This window comes from Lynx canadensis, chromosome B4 (assembly GCF_007474595.2).
Source record: "Lynx canadensis isolate LIC74 chromosome B4, mLynCan4.pri.v2, whole genome shotgun sequence".
Lineage (NCBI taxonomy): Eukaryota > Metazoa > Chordata > Mammalia > Carnivora > Felidae > Lynx > Lynx canadensis.
In genome coordinates, this window is record NC_044309.1 from 25,507,783 (window position 1) to 25,525,920 (window position 18,138).

General features: G+C 34.5%; 1 protein-coding gene across 1 annotated transcript in view; it reads right to left on the reverse strand.

The window, feature by feature from the left end:
- ARMC4 (armadillo repeat containing 4) overlaps positions 1-18,138 on the reverse strand; it is a 188,229-nt gene that overhangs the window by 99,796 nt on the left and 70,295 nt on the right. The gene's annotated exons all lie outside the window — the stretch shown is intronic.

Genomic DNA, 18,138 nt, shown 5'->3' on the forward strand with positions numbered 1-18,138 from the left:
GCTACAAAATATTGCTGAGAGAAATTCAAGAAGACCTACATAAATGGAGACATATACCATATTAGTGGACTGGCAATCTCAATATTGTTAACATTTTCATTCTCTATAAATTGATCTATATAGATTCCTAACATTTATTAAGTGATAAAATACCTTATAATTTTTGTACAAAAAATGTCAGACAAAACAAACACATATTATATGCTTCCATTTGTTTCCAAATAGAGACAGCACTAAACTATACTCTATAGGGAGGCATCTTCAACAATAAAATTATGAAAACAAACAAGACATGAATTACCATAAAAGGCAAGAGAAGGGGGAGCGTCTGGGTGGCTCAGTTGGTTAAGCGTCCAACTCTTGGTTTTGTCTTAGGTCATGATCTCATGGTTTGTACAATAGAACCCCAAGTAGGGTTCCAAACTGACATCCTGGAGCCTGGTTGGGATTTCTCTCTCTCTTCTCTCTGCCCCCCACCTCAAAATACATAAACTTAAAAAAAAAAGGCAAGAGAAGGGCACTCTCCAGAGTGAAAACAGGTTGCAGTGGGTACCATATGGTAAGGAGGAACAGTCAGGGACTTTTCAGGGTCATGACAATAATGTACTTCTTGGCTTGTGTTGCAGTATAGGAGTCTTCCCTATTCAATAATTTACTAATATGTACCTTTACCTCATGTACTTTCCTTTACACACATTATATCTCATGAAATAAATGTTTAAAAATGCATTTTAATTTCCATACACATACATATTCTCTCTCTCCCACAGGAAATGGTACTGAACAACTCATTTAATTCAGCTATTAAGCTAAGCACACATCACAACTGGCTGGATGAAATACATAACGTGGATAACTAAGATCTGCATCATCTTCAAATTAAAAGTCCCCAGAGCTTGTTTTAAAATGAGAAAATGAAGATTCAGAGATTAACTGATTCACATTGTTACTTTGCATTTGTCATTTTGGTATCTCAAGTAAATCCATATGCTTTTAAAAGTAGGCAGGTGAGAAACAACAGAAAAAATGTGAAAGGAAGGACAAATATTCTTACTGATACAAATATATAAAACATCGTCTATTTCATGTCTTGCAGAAACCCTAAAAGGTCACAAACACTGGTCCTGTGGTAAAAGAAATATTTGGGCAGCCACAAAGAGATTAAATCTCTTCTGCATACAAACAAGCATAGCTTTACTTTTTTCCCCCTCTTTTAAAAAGGACAAATAAACCCAATGTGAAAATAAAGAAAAAACTATGTAAATGCAACATAATTATGTTTAAACCACAGAAGACAGGAAATTTAGAGTTACAGATTCCATGGTAAGTTTTAATTCTATCCTTGTGTACATGTTTTATAAAAGAGTCTTTCATTACATGATCACATAACACTGTACCATGTAACAATCAGTTCAGCAAATGTTTATTTTACAATGTGTGGAAGGAAAATATTTTATAGGACAAATTGTAGGAAATTAGTACACTATTTAGGTAGATTGTTATGTAAAATTTCCGAAAATCCTGGGCATTTATAGAATATTAACAGAAACACTTTTTTCTTGATTATCTTCTGAAGAACATGAAATTTAACTCTTTCATAGGCAGGCATTTATATTTGAAAGCTGATCTTTAGATTTTAAGGTTATTTTGAAGTAATGAAAAACTTAGGACATTAGGATTTTAACATGTTTTGGCTCATGTATGCCAGGCATTTAATTTTTTTTTAATGTTCATTTATTTTTGAGAGAGAGAGAGACAGAGCCTGAGTGGGGGAGAGGCAGAGACAGAGGGAGACACAGAATCCAAAGCAGGCTCCAGGCTCTGAGCTGTCAGCACAGAGCCCAACGCAAGGCTCAAATTCACAAACTGTGAGATCATGACCTGAGCCAAAGTTTGATGCTTAACTGACTGAGCCACCCAGGTGCCCCACACCAGGCATTGTATATAAAAGAACAGTAGAGACTGAAGTAAATCATGAAGACCCAGGAGTTCATAATAAATCCCCAAAATAGCCCTTACTGTTACTACTGGAATTTGCTAGGGTTCCTAACAATTCATATATCTGAAATTTGACTTTTTTCAAAAGGAAGGAAAATCATCTATCCTATTTTTCCTGTTATAACTATATTTCAGTTTAACCAAACAGTTAGCAATCAACTCTGATATAAACCTAATAAAAGATGTTAGATTATAAAGACCAAAAACAAAAACAAAAAACAAAAACAAAAAAACAAAAAAAAAAACCCTTAAGGTGTTCAGAAAAAAAGATCATGTAACTTACAAAGACAAAAGAATTAGACTAGCATAAGACTTCAAAAAATCAAAGGTATGAAGTAAAAAAATGGGGCATTTATTATTACTTCCATGAAAAGAGTGAGAGCAAAGATTTTATAGCTAGCAAGTCTGTTCTCTGAGTATTTATAGGAAAATAACTTCAATGGATATCTACATGTGCTTCTACACAGCAAAGGAAACAATTAAATGAAGAGACAATGTATGGAATAGGAGAAAATATTTGCAAACCCTAAATCTGATAAGGAGTTAAAATTCAAAATATATAAGGAGTTCATATAACTCAGTAGCCCCCCCACCCCCCAATAACAAGCAACAACAAACAACTTGATTGAAAATAGGCAAAGTATGGGTGCCTGGGTAGCTCAGTTGGTTAAGTGTCTGACTTTGGCTCAGGTCATGATCTCACTGCTCTTGGATTCGAGCCCAATATCGGGCTCTGTGCTGACAGCTCAGAGCCTGGATCCTGCTATAGATATTTTCTCTCTCTCTCTCTCTCTCTCTCTCTCTCTCTCTCTCTCTCTTAAAAGTAAACAAACATTAAAAATAATTTTTAAAGAAGGGCAAAGGAGGGGCGCCTGGGTGCCTCAGTCGGTTAAGCGTCCGACTTCGGCTCAGGTCATGATCTTGCAGTCCGTGAGTTCGAGCCCTGTGTCGCGCTCTGTGCTGACCGCTCAGAGCCTGGAGCCTGTTTCAGATTCTGTGTCTCCCTCTCTCTCTGACCCTCCCCCATTCATGCTCTGTCTCTGTCTCAAAAATAAATAAACGTTAAAAAAATTTTTTTTTTTTAAAAAGGGCAAAGGAACTGAATGGACATTTCTTCAAAGACCTACAAATGGACAACAGGTATATGAAAACATGCTCAACATTACTATCAGGGAAATGCAAATCAAAGCCACGATAAACTATTGCCTCACTCCTTATAGAATGGTTAGTCCCCAAAAGACAATAGATAAAAAATGCTGGCGAGGATGTGGAGAAAAGGGAACCCTTGCACAATGTTGTTAGGAATGTAAATTGGTACAGTAATTATGGAAAACACGATAAATATTCCTCAAAAAATGAAAAATAGAACCAGCATATGATCCAGCAATCCCACTTCTGGGTATATATGCAAAGGAAATGAATTCAGTATCTCAAAGAGATACCTGCACTCTGCTGTGCATTGCAGTATTCACAATAGCCAAGATATGGAAACAACCTTAGTGTCCATTGACAGATGAATGGAAGGAAATTGTGAGTGTGTGTGTGTGTGTGTATATATATATATATATATATATATATATATGTGCGCACACACACACATACACACACACACACACACACACACACACTGGAATATTATTTGGCCTTAAACAGAAAGAAATGCTGGTATTTGTGATGATGTGGATGAATTTGGAAGACATTATGCTAAGTGAAATAAGCCTGACATAGACAGATATTGCATGATATCACTTATATGTGGAATCTAAAAAAGATGAACTTAGATGTCCATCAATAGATGAATGGATAAAGAAGATGTGGCATATATGTACAATGGAATATTATACAGCCATAAAAAGAATGAAATCTTGCCATTTGCAACATGAATGGAACTAGAGAGTATAATGCTAAGTGAAATAAGTCAGATGGAGAAAGACAAATACCATATGATTTCATTCATATGTAGAATTTAGAAAAAAAGTGAACAAAGGAAAAAAAAAAGAGACAGAAAAACCAAGACATGGACTATTAACTATAGAGGATAAACAGACGATTATCAGAAGGGAGGTGGATGGGGGGGTATGAAACAGGTGATGGGGATTAAGGAGTTCACTTGTTGAGATGAGCACTCAGTAATGCAATGAATTGTTGAATCACTATACTGTATACCTGAAACTAATATCTGTAACTACATTGGAATTAAAATAAAAAATCTTTTAAAAAGTTGAGGGGTACCTGGGTGGCTCAGTGGGTTAAGCGTCCAACTCTTGGTTTTGGTTCTGGTCATGATCTCACTTTCTTGTGAATTCAAGCGCCACGTGGGGCTTTGTGCTGACAGTGCAGAACATGCTTGGGATTCACTCTCTCCCTCTCTCTCTGCCCCTCCCCACTTATGCTCTCTCAAAATAAATATTTTTTTTAAAAAAGTTGAACTTAGAGAAACATAGTAGAATGGTAGTTGCCAGGGGCTGCATGGAGAAAATAGGGTGATATTGATAAAATGTACAATATTTCAATTATAAAGTGAATAGTCCTGGAGATCTACTGTACAGCATGGTAACTATATTAATAATAATCTATACTTGAAATTTGCTAAGAGAGTGTATCTTGTGTTCTCACCACACAACCAAAAAACTAGTAATTGTGTGTGGTAATACACTAGCTTCATAGTGGTAATTATTACACAAGGTATATTATACGCAAACACCATGTTGTCCCCCTTAAATATACACAATTTTAAAAACTGTCAATTATACTTCTAAAGCAGGATAAAAGTAAAGACACTTTAAACATTTAAGAAATTAGGGAATTCTGTACCCATAAGTCCTTTTTGAAGATTCTACTAGAGTATGAGTTCCAAAAAATTAAAATATGACTAAACTAGATACAGTCTTTATTTTAAAGTCTAGATTGTCTGATATAAGTATGGCTACTCTGGCTTTCTTTTGTTGATCATTAGCATAATAGATGGTTCTCCATCCCATGTATCAAGAGATGAAGACGGGCATTATATCATAATTAAGGGGTCTATCCATCAAGAAGACCTAACAATTGTAAACATTTATGCGCCAAATGTGGTAGAACCCAAATATATAAATCAATTAATCACAAACATAAAGATACTCATCGATAGTAATACCATAATAGGAGACTTCAACACCCCACTCACTGCAATAGACAGATCATCTAATCAAAAAATCAACACGTAAACAATGGCTTTGAATGACACACTTGAACCGATGGACTTAACAGATATATTCAGAACATTTCACCCTAAAGGAGCAGAATATACATTCTTCTCCAGTGCACATGGAACGTTCTCCAGAATAGACCACATACTGGGACACAAATCAGCCCTCAGCAAGTACAAAAAGATCGAGATCATACCATGCATATTTTCAGACCACAATGCTATGAAACTCGGAATCAACCACAAGAAAAAATTTGGAAAGGTAACAAATACTTGGAGACTTAAGAACATCCTACTAAAGAATGAATGGGCTAACCAAGAAGTTAAAGAGGAAATTAAAAGGTATACAGAAGCCAATGAAAATGATAACACCACAACCCAAAACCTCTGGGACACAGCAAAGGCGGTCATAAGAGGAAAGTATATAGCAATCCAGGCCTTCCTAAAGAAGGAAGAAAGATCTCAGATACACAACCTAACCTTAAGCCTTAACGAGCTGGAAAAAGAACAGTAAATAAAACCCAAAACCAGCAGAAGACAGGAAATAATAAAGATTAGAGCAGAAATTAATGCTATCGAAACCAAAAACACAGTAGAACAGATCAATGAAACCAGAAGCTGGTGCTTTGAAAGAATTAACAAAATTGATAAACCACTAGCCAGCTTGATCAAAAAGAAAAAGGAAAGGACCCAAATAAATAAAATCAAGAATGAAAGAGGAGAGATCACAACCAACACAGCAGAAATAAAAACAATAATAAGAGAATATTATGAGCAATTATATGCCAATAAAATGGGCAATCTGGAAGAAATGGACAAAAATTCCTAGAAACATATACACTACCAACACTAAACAGGAAGAAATAGAAAATTTGAACAGACCCATAACCAGTAAGGAAATTGAATTAGTAATCAAAAATTTCCCCAAAAACAAGAGTCCAGGGCCAGATGGCTTTCCAGGGGAATTCTGCCAAACATTTAAGGAAGAGTTAACACCTATTCTCTTGAAGCTGTTCCAAAACATAGAAATGGAAAGAAAACTTCCAAACTCTTTCCCTGAAGCCAGTCTTACCTTGATTCTAAAACCAGACAGAGACCCCACTAAAATGGGGAACTATAGACCAATTTCCCTGAGGAATATGGATGCAAAAATCCTCAACAAGATATTAGCCAACCAGATCCAACAATACATTAAAAAATTATTCACCACGACCAAGTGGGATTTATACCTGGGATGCAGGGCTGGTTTGATATCCACAAAAGAATTAACTGATTCATCACATCAATAAAAGAAAGGACAAGAACCATATGATCCTCTCAATAGATGCAAAGTATTTGACAAAATACAGCATCCTTTCTTGATAAACACCCTCAAGAAGGGAGAGAAGAAGCATACCTCGAGATCATAAAAGCCATATATGAATGACCCAATGCTCATATCATCCTCAATGGGGAAAAACTGAGAGCTTTCCCCCTAAGGTCAGGAACAAGACAGGGATGTCCACTCTCACCACTGTTATTCAACATAGTATTGGAAGTCTTAGCCTCTGCAATCAGACAACACAAAGAAATAAAAAGCATCCAAATCGGCCAGGAGGAGGCCAAACTTTCACTCTTTGCAGATGACATGATACATGGAAACCCAAAAGATTCAACGAAAAAACTGCTAGAACTGATTCATGAATTCAGCAAAGTTGCATGATGTAAAATCAATGCACAGAAATCGGTTGCATTCCTATTCACCAACAATGAAGCAACAGAAAGAGAAATCAAGGAATTGATCCCATTTACAATTGCGCCAAAACCCATAAAATACCTAGGAATAAATCTAACCAAAGAGGTGAAAAATCTATACACTGAAAACTATAGAAAGCTTATGAAAGATATTGGAAAAAAATGGAAAAAGATTCCGTGCTCCTGGATAGGAAGAACAAATATTGTTAAAATGTCGATACTACCCAAAGCAATCTACATATTCAATGCAATCCCTATCAAAATAACACCAGCATTCTTCACAGAGCTAGAACAAACAATCCTAAAATCTATATGGAATCTGAAAAGACTCCGAATAGCCAAAGCAGTCTTGAAAAAGAAAGCCAAAGCAGGAGGCATCACAATCCTGGACTTCAAGCTATACTTCAAAGCTGTAATCATCAAGACAGTATGGTACTGACACAAGAACAGCCACTCAGATCATTGGAACAGAATAGAGAACCCAGAAATGGACCCACAAACGTATGGGCAACTCATCTTTGACAAAGCAGGAAAGAATATCCAATGGAATAAAGACAGTCTCTTCAGCAAGTGGTGCTGAGAAAACTGGACAGCGATATGCAGAAGAATGAACGTGGACCACTTTCTTACACCATACACAAAAATAAACTCAAAATGGATGAAAGACCTCAATGTAAGACAGGAAGCCATCAAAATCCTCGAGGAGAAAGCAGGCAAAAATCTCTTTTATCTTGGCCGCAGCAACTTCTTACTCAACACATTTCCAGAGGCAAGGGAAACAAAAGCAAAAATGAACTACTGGGACATCATCAAAATAAAAAGCTTCTGCACAGCAAAGGAAACGATCAGGAAAACTAAAAGGCCACCGACAGAATGGGAGAAGGTATTTGCAAATGTCAAATAAAGGGTTAGTATCCAAAATCTATAAAGAACTTATCAAACTTATCAGCCAAAAAACAAATAATCCAGTGAAGGAATGGGCAAAAGACATGAATAGACACGTGTCCAAAGAAGACATCCAGATGGCCAACCAACACATGAAAAAATGCTCAACATCATCATCATCAGGGAAATACAAATCAAAACCACAATGAGATACCACCTGACACCTGTCAGAATGGCTAACATTAACAAATCAGGCAACAACAGATGTTGGCGAGGATGCGGAGAAAGAGGATCTCTTTTGCATTGTTGCAAATTGGAATGCAAGCTGGTGCAGCCACTCTGGAAAATAGTATGGAGGTTCTTCAAAAAATTAAAAATAGAACTACCCTATGACCTAGCAATTGCACTACTAGGTATTTATTCAAGGAATACAGGTGTGCTGTTTCGAAGGGAAATATGCACTTCAATGTTTATAGCAGCACTATCAATAATAGCCAAAGTATGGAAAGAGCACCCATCGTGTCCATCGATGGGTGAATGGATAAAGAAGATATATATATATATATATATATATATATATATATATATATATATAATGGAGTATTACTTGGCAATCAAAAAGAATGAAATCTTGCCATTTGCAACTATGTGGATGGAACTGGAGGGTATTATGCTAAGTGAAATTAGTCAGAGAAAGATAAATATCATATAACTTCACTCATATGAGGACTTTAAGAGACATAACAGATGAACATAAGGGAAGGGAAACAAAAATAATACAAAAACAGGGAGGGAGGACAAAACATAAGAGACTCTTAAATATGGAGAACAAACAGAGGGTTACTGGAGGGGTTATGGGCGGGGGGATGGGCTAAATGGGTAAGGGGCATTAAGGAATCTACTCCTGAAATCATTGTTGTGCTATATGCTAACGAATTTGGATGTAAATTAAAAAATAATAAAATTTAAATAATAGAAAAAACTAAAATAAAATGACTAAACTAGAACAAAAAACCAATGGGTGTGCGTGTGTATATACATATATGTGTGCATGTGCATACATGTGTGTGTGGAGATACATGTATGATTAAACAAGGGGGACAGGGTCAAGGGTGGAATAATAATGTTCAAATCTTATATGTTATGACAAAGGCACTTAAAATGCACTTAAAATGGGAGGAAAGAAGGAAAGAGAAAAACAGAATATGCCCATTGACTAATATATAGACAATAGGCAAGAGTTAAAAGATAACCAGTAAAGGGGCGCTTGGGTGGCTCAGTTGGGTTATGCCTCTGACTCATGATCTCAGCTCAGGTCTTGATCTCAGGGTCATGAGTTCAAACCCTGCAATGGACTCCACATTGGGCATGAAGCTTACTTTAAAAAAAAAGATTACCAGTAAAAACTGAGAAACTAAACAGCAAATATCTACATAAAAGAAAAAAAAGAATTAAAAAATTTTACAGGTACAAAGACAAACAACTAGAATAAAACAAAAATGCAAAGCTTTCTAAATAATAATAAAAATTAAAGAGCAAAGACCATAAATCTTATAGAAAAGTAGCAAATATAACAAAATATGAATGATTATAAAACATTATAACATTGTTGAGACCAAAAATATTAAGCATTATCAATTAGTGACTGCACTAACTCATTAAAAGAAAAAGTATTCTTAATTTGGTTTACACAGCAAGACCCATCTATATATACTATTTAAACGGGAATACCTAAAAAAATGATTCAAGAAAGACTAAAAATAAAGGGTAGACCAAGATATTCCAGGAAAACTCAAACAATAAGAAAGCAAGAAAGTTCCTGATACCAGACAAAGTAGAAATCAAGCCCAAACTCAATAAACATAACAAAGAATAGTTCTTAGAATATTAAAAGCCCAAATTCACAACTATTAAAAACATTCATGTACCAAATAATATAGCACCTGCCTTTAAGAAGTAAAAACTTATGAGATGTACAAAGAAATAGAAGCCCACTAATGGAAAGATTTTTATATACGATTTTCAGTACAAGACAGATCAAGTGCATAAAAAATAAGTAGAGATAGAAGAGCTAAGGGACATAATAAAGCAGATCAAACTCTACACTCGTCATTGATAGGGAATATATTTTCATTCCAAGTAGCTCTAAATGCTTTGTAAAAATCTACCTTGTATTAGGTCATGAGGAAAAAATCAGTAACTTCCATAAAAAGTAGAAATTAAAAAATCAACACACTCTGACCAAAACACAGTATAAGTTTATCTAAAATTAGAGTGCTCCCATGAAACTTTTCATTAGCCAACAGGGCATAAAGCAAAGAATTACCATTAATTTATATGAAAAAGTCTTTGAGCATTCCCAGACTCCAAAAATAACCTCTCTTAGGCTTTTCTGATACCTTATGACACATCTTACTAACAGATGTACAAAATTAATTGAGATAAGGCACAGATGCTTGCAGATACAGTTAAAAAAACTATGGCGGTTTGATGCCGAGATGCAGACTGTAGTTCCTGGGGAAGAAGCTTGAGGCTGCCACTCTCATTGTGTGGTGTGCACACTGCCTCTGTAATGGCTCACTGCGAAACAAATGTTGCATGCTATTTTTGCTTTTTGCCTTTTCTCATAAAAGCAGAAAACTCTTTGGATTTCTTTCAGTTAGTGAAAACAGGTACTAATGTAGGTCTTTCATAAAAGTGAAGTGGCATAATGTTAACTTCCAAAAAGTGGGGGATATCTTTATAATGAGAAATAGCTAACAAGAAAAAATCAGAAGGTTCTTCCTTGTGGAATTACAAAAAATATTTATTAAACAATTCCTAGGGCTAAAAGGAAAACACAAACTGAAATAAAAGAATTTCTAAAAAATGAGGACAATGAAATCACTACATATCAACTATACAAGGGATATTTAAAGCATGTAAGAGGAAAATTTACACACAAACTACTTTTATTATTTAAACAAAGAATAAAAACAAATGACATAACTTCTCAGCTCAAAACATTATGAAAAATGTTACAAAATAAACCACAAGAAAGCAACAAGGAATTACTAAAGATAGAAGAAATTTGAGGTAGAGAATAGAACACTACATCTAATTAATAAACTATTCTTTCAGAAAAAAATAAAAATAGAAAAGCTATACTGGATACCTTCCTGAGGAAAGTACTAGACTAACGCTCATATATACAAAACCAAAAAATGACAAGTGGAAAATAACCATTAAAAAAAGACAAAATTTAAAAATCATAATATATTACTTTGCACACCACTAATTCAAATAAATTTGATAATGTAAATGGAATCTATCCTTTTTATAAGGAACTGCAGATGCCATAATTGACCATTAGATTAGGAAATGTAAATAGAACAGATTCCATAGAAGAACTAGAGAAAGCTAATAAGGAACTAATAACACACACACACACACACAGCAAGGCCATATGATTGCACAGAAGACTTCTACTGAACCTTTAAAGCCTAGGTGGTCCCATTGGTCAATAAATTATTCCAGAGTACTGAAATGAAAGAAAACTTCCTAAGGCATTTTTGTGAAGCAGGTATAGCACTGATACCTAGACTTCATAGAGAGTGGAAAAAAAAAAAAAAAAAAAGAAGAGAGAAAAAAAGAAAAGAAAAACAAACTAGCCAAAGACCAATATCAGTGGTGTCAATTACAAAAATACTAAATAAAATATTAATGAGTAAAATCATATACTACACTAAAAAATAGTACATTATAGTAAATAAAATTTATTTCTGGAATTCAAGGTTGGTTCAGTGTTTGGAAACCCATTATTATTATTATTATTATTATTATTATTATTATTATTATTTTTGAGGGAGAGTAGAGGAGAGGCAGAGGGAGAGGGAGAGGAAGAATCCCATGCTGGGTGTGGAGCCTGACACAGAACTTGATCTCACAATCATGAGATCATGACCTGAGCTGAAATCAAGAGTTGGACACTGAATCAACTAAGTCACCCAGGCACCCTTGGAAACCCACTTAATATTACTCACCATATTAATAGATATAAGGGAAATATCACAATGAAACATATGGAGCATAATCTCCTAAAGTGTGTAAATAGCCTTTGACAAAATTCAATACTTATTTCTGATTTAAAAAAAAACACTTTAAAATAGAAATTGAGTTTTAATTTAATTAATTTAAATTTTAAGATGATAAAATATATATACTTTAGTCTTCAAGACATTATTGTACTTAATAGAAAAAATACTAGAGGCATTTCCACTAAAATCAGGAATAAATAAGGCAAAGGAGATCACTGCCTACACTATTATTTAACATTATGTTAGGAAACTAGTGAAATTAGACAAGAGAAATCAATTTAAAGAATTTATGAAGAAGTACAATTTTCTCTGGAATACCCTGGAGCAGAGGTCAGCAAATTTTTCTGTAAAGGGCTAGGTAGTATTTTAGTTTTTGTGGGTCATTCAATCTCTGTCACAACTACTCAACCCTGCCATTGTAGCATAAAAACAGCCAAAGATGGTAATAAATGAATGAGTGAGACTATGTTCCAATAAAACTTTATTAATAAAGATAGGATTTGGCCCATGGCTGTAGTGTGTCAACCACTGTGCTAGAGAATTAACAATAAAATGAACTTAAACAATAAGAGAATTCTGCAAGGTGGTAGCATATAGAATTAATATATAAAATTTAATAGTGTTCATAGAGACAATAAATGGAGGGACATAATGGCAGGAAAAAACACATGCACCCCATCAACAAGGGAGAGGAAATACTTAGGAATGAACTGAACAAAAATGTACAAAATCCAATGAAGGAAACTTGACTCTTCTAAGTCAAAAAACTAGAATTCAACAAATAAAAATTCCTATAATTTCACTATGATTATGGAGAGTGTTAAGGGAAGCTGGATGCAGGGTATATGGGAACTCTCTGTAGTCTCTCCTCTCCAATTGTGCAACTTTTCTATAAGTCTAATGCTATTGCAAAATAAAAGCTAAAAAGAATTTTTAAAAAAGTAAAAATCTTGACATGTAGAAAATAAATCATAGATATTTCTTAAAATTTTTAGCTTTAATATTTTTTAGTTGTTTGGAATTTTATAGTATTTTAATAGAAAGCTACACTCCCCAAAACACAAATGATTTTTGCAATTTTGGTGGGATTTCATATATCTGGTAAGGCCAGCTTACCTCCAGATGAATTCTATATATTTTAAATAGATATTCAAAGTCAATAAAAGAATAAAATTCAGCACAAGTAAATCTACTTTTTCATGAACTTGGTATGTGAGAATACCTGTTTCCATTTTAGATCCTAGGGGAGGGCATAATTAATATGAAATAATTTATACTGAGTTTCTAAAAGCAGTAACTGAAGTGTGGAAAAAAGTCAATAGAGCTTTGTGAAATCATTGGTTTCTTAAAAATTACTTTTGATTCAGTACAAACTGTTACTATTACAGTGTTTCTTATTCTTATTAAAAATATATAGAAAGGAAGAGAATTGTTTAGGCATTCTATTGCACAAAGTTAATAAAACTGTGCTATGAGTATATATGTTTATCCTGATATGTGACCTAAGTCTTAGCCCCAGCCACAGACAAATCGCTGAAACATAAAACCGCTAGTCATTAAAATAAGTTCCTAACCTATGAATTATATAAGACTTACACAGGGGAGAGGTATTTATTTGTTTGTCATTTCCTTGCCATTTAACTGAAAGCTCAAAGATGCAATAAATCCTACAAATCTACCAATAACAGCCATGTCTGAAATATGATGCCAAGAGTAATGCTGTTTGGATTCCTACCAAACTCAAAACACTGTTTTCTGAAACTGCTTTAGTGCGTTTATAAAAACATTTGTGGGAAAACTGTATTTACAAATACAAAAGGATTCATCAACCTCCTTGTTGCCCAAGAAAGGACAGTTTTATCTTTATCTTATGAGGCCTTCTCATGGAATTTGACAATTTTGAACACTTTCTTTTAAACGCTCTCTTTCCTCTCTTTTTCAATAACTTGTTTAATTTTCCTCCCAACTCTCTGGCTGATCCTTCTCAGCTTCCTTATAGCTACTTCTTGGGTACGTGCATTCTCCCTAAAAGACTGGGTTCAGTAGGATTCTGTTCACTTTACTTTCCCTTCCTCACAATCTCTCACATACAGCCATGACTTCAGTTACCAAATACTCACAACACCATTTCTGACCTGTATCTCTATGCTGAGCTTTAGACACAAATATCCAATAGACTGGTTGCCATCACACTTGGATGTGTATCATGGGAACCTCAGTGCCCACCCAACCATAGCTGAATTCACCATCCATTCATTATACAGTAAATGTTTGTTGGGTGCCTACCCTAAGCTTAGGACTGTGTTAGGCACTAAAACGATGAACAAATTGACCTTGTATCTCCCCAAGTGAAGTTCAGTCTTCCTTCACTTAGTCCTGCACCTATATTCCCTATATCAGTAAGTGGTACCATTATTGATCTAGTTGCCAAAGTCGGAAATCTAAATATGCATATATCAAAGTAACATGCTGTACATATATCATACTCTTACACAATGTGCACCTCAAATTTATTCAATTAAACAAAAGAAAAGAAACCTAAATATCATCCACCACTCCTCCTTCTTCTTTAGAACTCATGTTCAATCGTTCACCTGGTTTATCCATTCTTTCCTTTTATATCTCTCTTTAATCTGTTCATTTCTTTATTCTTTATTATATTATATTCCACTGGCTTAGTTTAAGCCACCTTCACCTCTGGCCTACAATGATCCCTTAACATGTTCCTCTGTCTCAAGTTATACTTAAAACCCTTCAGTAATCTTCAGTCAACTTTAAAACAAAAAACAAGCTTATTAACATGATGCAAAGACCTGAATTATAATTGCCTCTTTACATGTCAATGCCACACCCTCCAAGCTCCTTAGTTGCAGCTGAGAGTTTAAACTGAGTTAGTCACCATGTAGGGGTCACTTGTTCAAAATTTTATAACAAGTTAAATAACACGATTAATTTGATGCAAGAGAAACACAGAAAACAAGGAACTCATCTACAGATGAGTGCAAACACCAGACAGTCTGACTTTAATTTTCTATTTATGTATTATCATTTTAAAATTGTTATTAATTGAAGCTACTGCTACATGAACAATACAAGCTGGCATTTACCCAGCACTTATTATGTATCAAGCACTTTTCACATATTAGTTCACATAATAGTCACAACAACCCAATGAGACAGGTACACTTAATATTCCCATTTTATATATGTGGTAACCAAGGCACCAAATAGTCAATAATTTGTCAAAGGAAACTTAGCTGGTAAATGGTGAGACTGGCATCCCAGGCAATGGTTCCAGAATCTATGCTCTTAGTCATTATTCTATACAGAATAAAAGAGGATTATGCAAGGCATTCAACAAGAACTTTGGTTTTGTAAAGATGATACATATTCATCATATACATGTATAGAAAAATACAAAGAAGAAAATAAATGATCCCAAATCCTACCATTCAGAAATAACAATCATTGATAATTAATATAAGTGATTCTGAACATTTCTTTATGACTTAAGTTGGATAACAGGATGGATGGATATGTAAGAGAGATAGATAAATGGATGGATAGATGATAAACAAATAGGTAAAAGAATGTTGTACATAGTATCTACTGATTCATTTATGTGAGAGATGATCAAATTTGCACACTAACTCACCCCCCTTGCACTTAGTTTTTATTTTTTGTCAGTTGTATTATTACATCATCAGTATTTATAAAATGTAGATAATTCCCCTAATGATAACTCCTCCATTATTTTCTTTGGTTTCCACCAATACCTTTTAGCCATATTTTTGTTTTCAAATACTTTGAGTAATTTCTTGATTGACTTTTTATAATTGACAGTTTTTTCAAGAAGAGCTAGTACTGTAGTCACTAATTCCTTGTGTGATTGAGAATGTGCTTCTACCTTCATACTTGAAGAACAACTTGGCTGGATGCAAAATTCTTAGGCAATATTTTTTCTCCTTCAGAATGTTAATCTGAGAGAGATTTGATCCTTCAATCAATGTCTTTTGACCTTAACCAAAGCTATGGAGAAGTGTGAAGACACTCTGTCCTCATGGTTTGTTCTTTTGCCTAGATATTTCTTCCTTTACTTTTGAAATGCAAGTAGATTTATCAGAATTCATTACTGTTGGCCACTCTGTATCAATATTACCAGGGTTTTTTTGGGTTGTTTGACCTACAGATTCACACAAAAATTTTTCTTCTATTGTATCTTTTTTTTAAATGTTTATTTTTTGACAGAGAAACAGAGCACAAGTGGGGGGCGGTGGAGGTGCGCAGAGAGAGGGAGACACAGAATCCAAAGCAGGCTCCAGGCTCTGAGCTGTCAGCACAGAGCTGATGTGGGGCTCAAACCTACAAACTATGAGATTGTGACCTGAGCCGAAGTCAGACGCTTAACCAACTGAGCCACCCAGGCATCCCTGTTGTATCTTTAATTAAGATCGATCACATTCCACTGGTTCCAACCTCTTCTTACAGAATACCCATTATGTTTATGTTGGATCTCCTTGGGTTCCATATTTGTCAATTTCCCTACTGTAATTTTAGTATATTCTTCTTCATTTCATTTTGTATGTCCTATACATCGCATGCCTGTGTTTTCAGTTGTTTATTATACTTCTTTTGCATTCATTCAGGCTTTAAGTTCAATAATTTTTCTATTTCTCTTCTGAGCTCTGACTACTTGCTTGTCACAATTATTTAAGTTGTCTGATACAGTCTTTTAGTAAAATTTTATGTGATTTCTTTTGGCTCTTTTACTAACAGGGAGTATATAATAGCCTTGTGATTGTGGGGAAATTACTTGTCAGAATCTGTCTGTTTCCTTTAATGATAGAATTACCTCAAACACAATCCTACAAAAATCTGCAGTTCTCTTTGCCTTGTGAACACACTCTTCCATTCAGTTCTGAGCATTCAGTCAATCTAGCTTATTCCAAATCTCTAAAAATTTATAGCTTCATTGTGTTGCAATCCCGAAATCATCATCTCTAGTATCCTTTTTACCCTAAAGGGTCTCTAGCAATCTCCTTAGGCTAGAAGACTATCATAGACAATATAAAACGACATGTCCTTATGACTTTTCCTTAGGCTCCACTTCTGCTGTTTTACAATGCAAAACTAGGTCTCTGATGGGAAATTCCTCACTTCTTCCAAGGCTGATTCATTCCCCTAATCTCTGCTATGGGGGAAAAAAAAAAGATTGGCCATGCATTTCATGACCATGACACTTATTTGAGAGGAAATCTAAAGATATGAAGCAGCATGTGTTAGCTGTCAGCATATTACACACAGGTTAATAATTTACCTACATTTTACAGGTGTGTTTCACATTTAAGATTTGGAATTGTGGACATATCCTTGTTTGGGAGAATGTGCTTTCTTTCCTACTTTTGTTCTTTTTTTTTGTGGTTTTCAGATTATTAACCAGAAGTTAAGCCTTTCATAAAATTATTCAAATTAGTCTGTGTATTTACAAATAAATTTCTACTTACTGCCATTTCATCATCTACTCTGACATTTTAAAATTGCTTGTCTGTCTCCCCAACTCAGTCAAAAGGTCTTTAAGGCCTGTTGTTTGTCACTGAGTTGTTGTTCTTCTCTCATTACATTTTGTTGTTTCAAAACCTACATTAAAATTCAGAACAAGGAAAGTGTTTTCTCTGGCTTTTTCCTGAATGGGTTCAACTGAAAAATCAGTAAATATAACAATTTATCTAACAGAGTTATATTAAAATGGGTTTGAAGGTGCACTGTGAAAATAATGATGATATTTAGAAGTAATTTTTAGGTGTCAACTAAATAACCTGATGATGACTTATGTGGAAGTCATTAAACCTGGGACAGAAGAAGGGGCTTTGCAAGAATGAATTCTAGTCTATATAGATGAAATTCAATATATTTGTATGCATCATTGGAACAGAATAGAAAACCCAGAAACAAACCCACAGTTATATGTTCAATTAACCATTGACAAAGGAGGAAAGAATATGCAATGGGAAAAAGACAGCCTCTTCAACAAATAGTGTTGGGTTAATTGGACAGCAATATGCAAAAGAATTAAACTGGACCACTTGCTTACACCATACACAAAAATAAACTCAAAATGGATTAAAGACCTAAGTATGAGACCCGAAACCATGAAAAGAGAGCACAGGCAGTGATTTCTGACATTGGCCATAGCAACATCTTTCTAAATAGGTATCCTGAGGCAAGGGATATAAAAGCAAAAATAAACTATTGAGACTT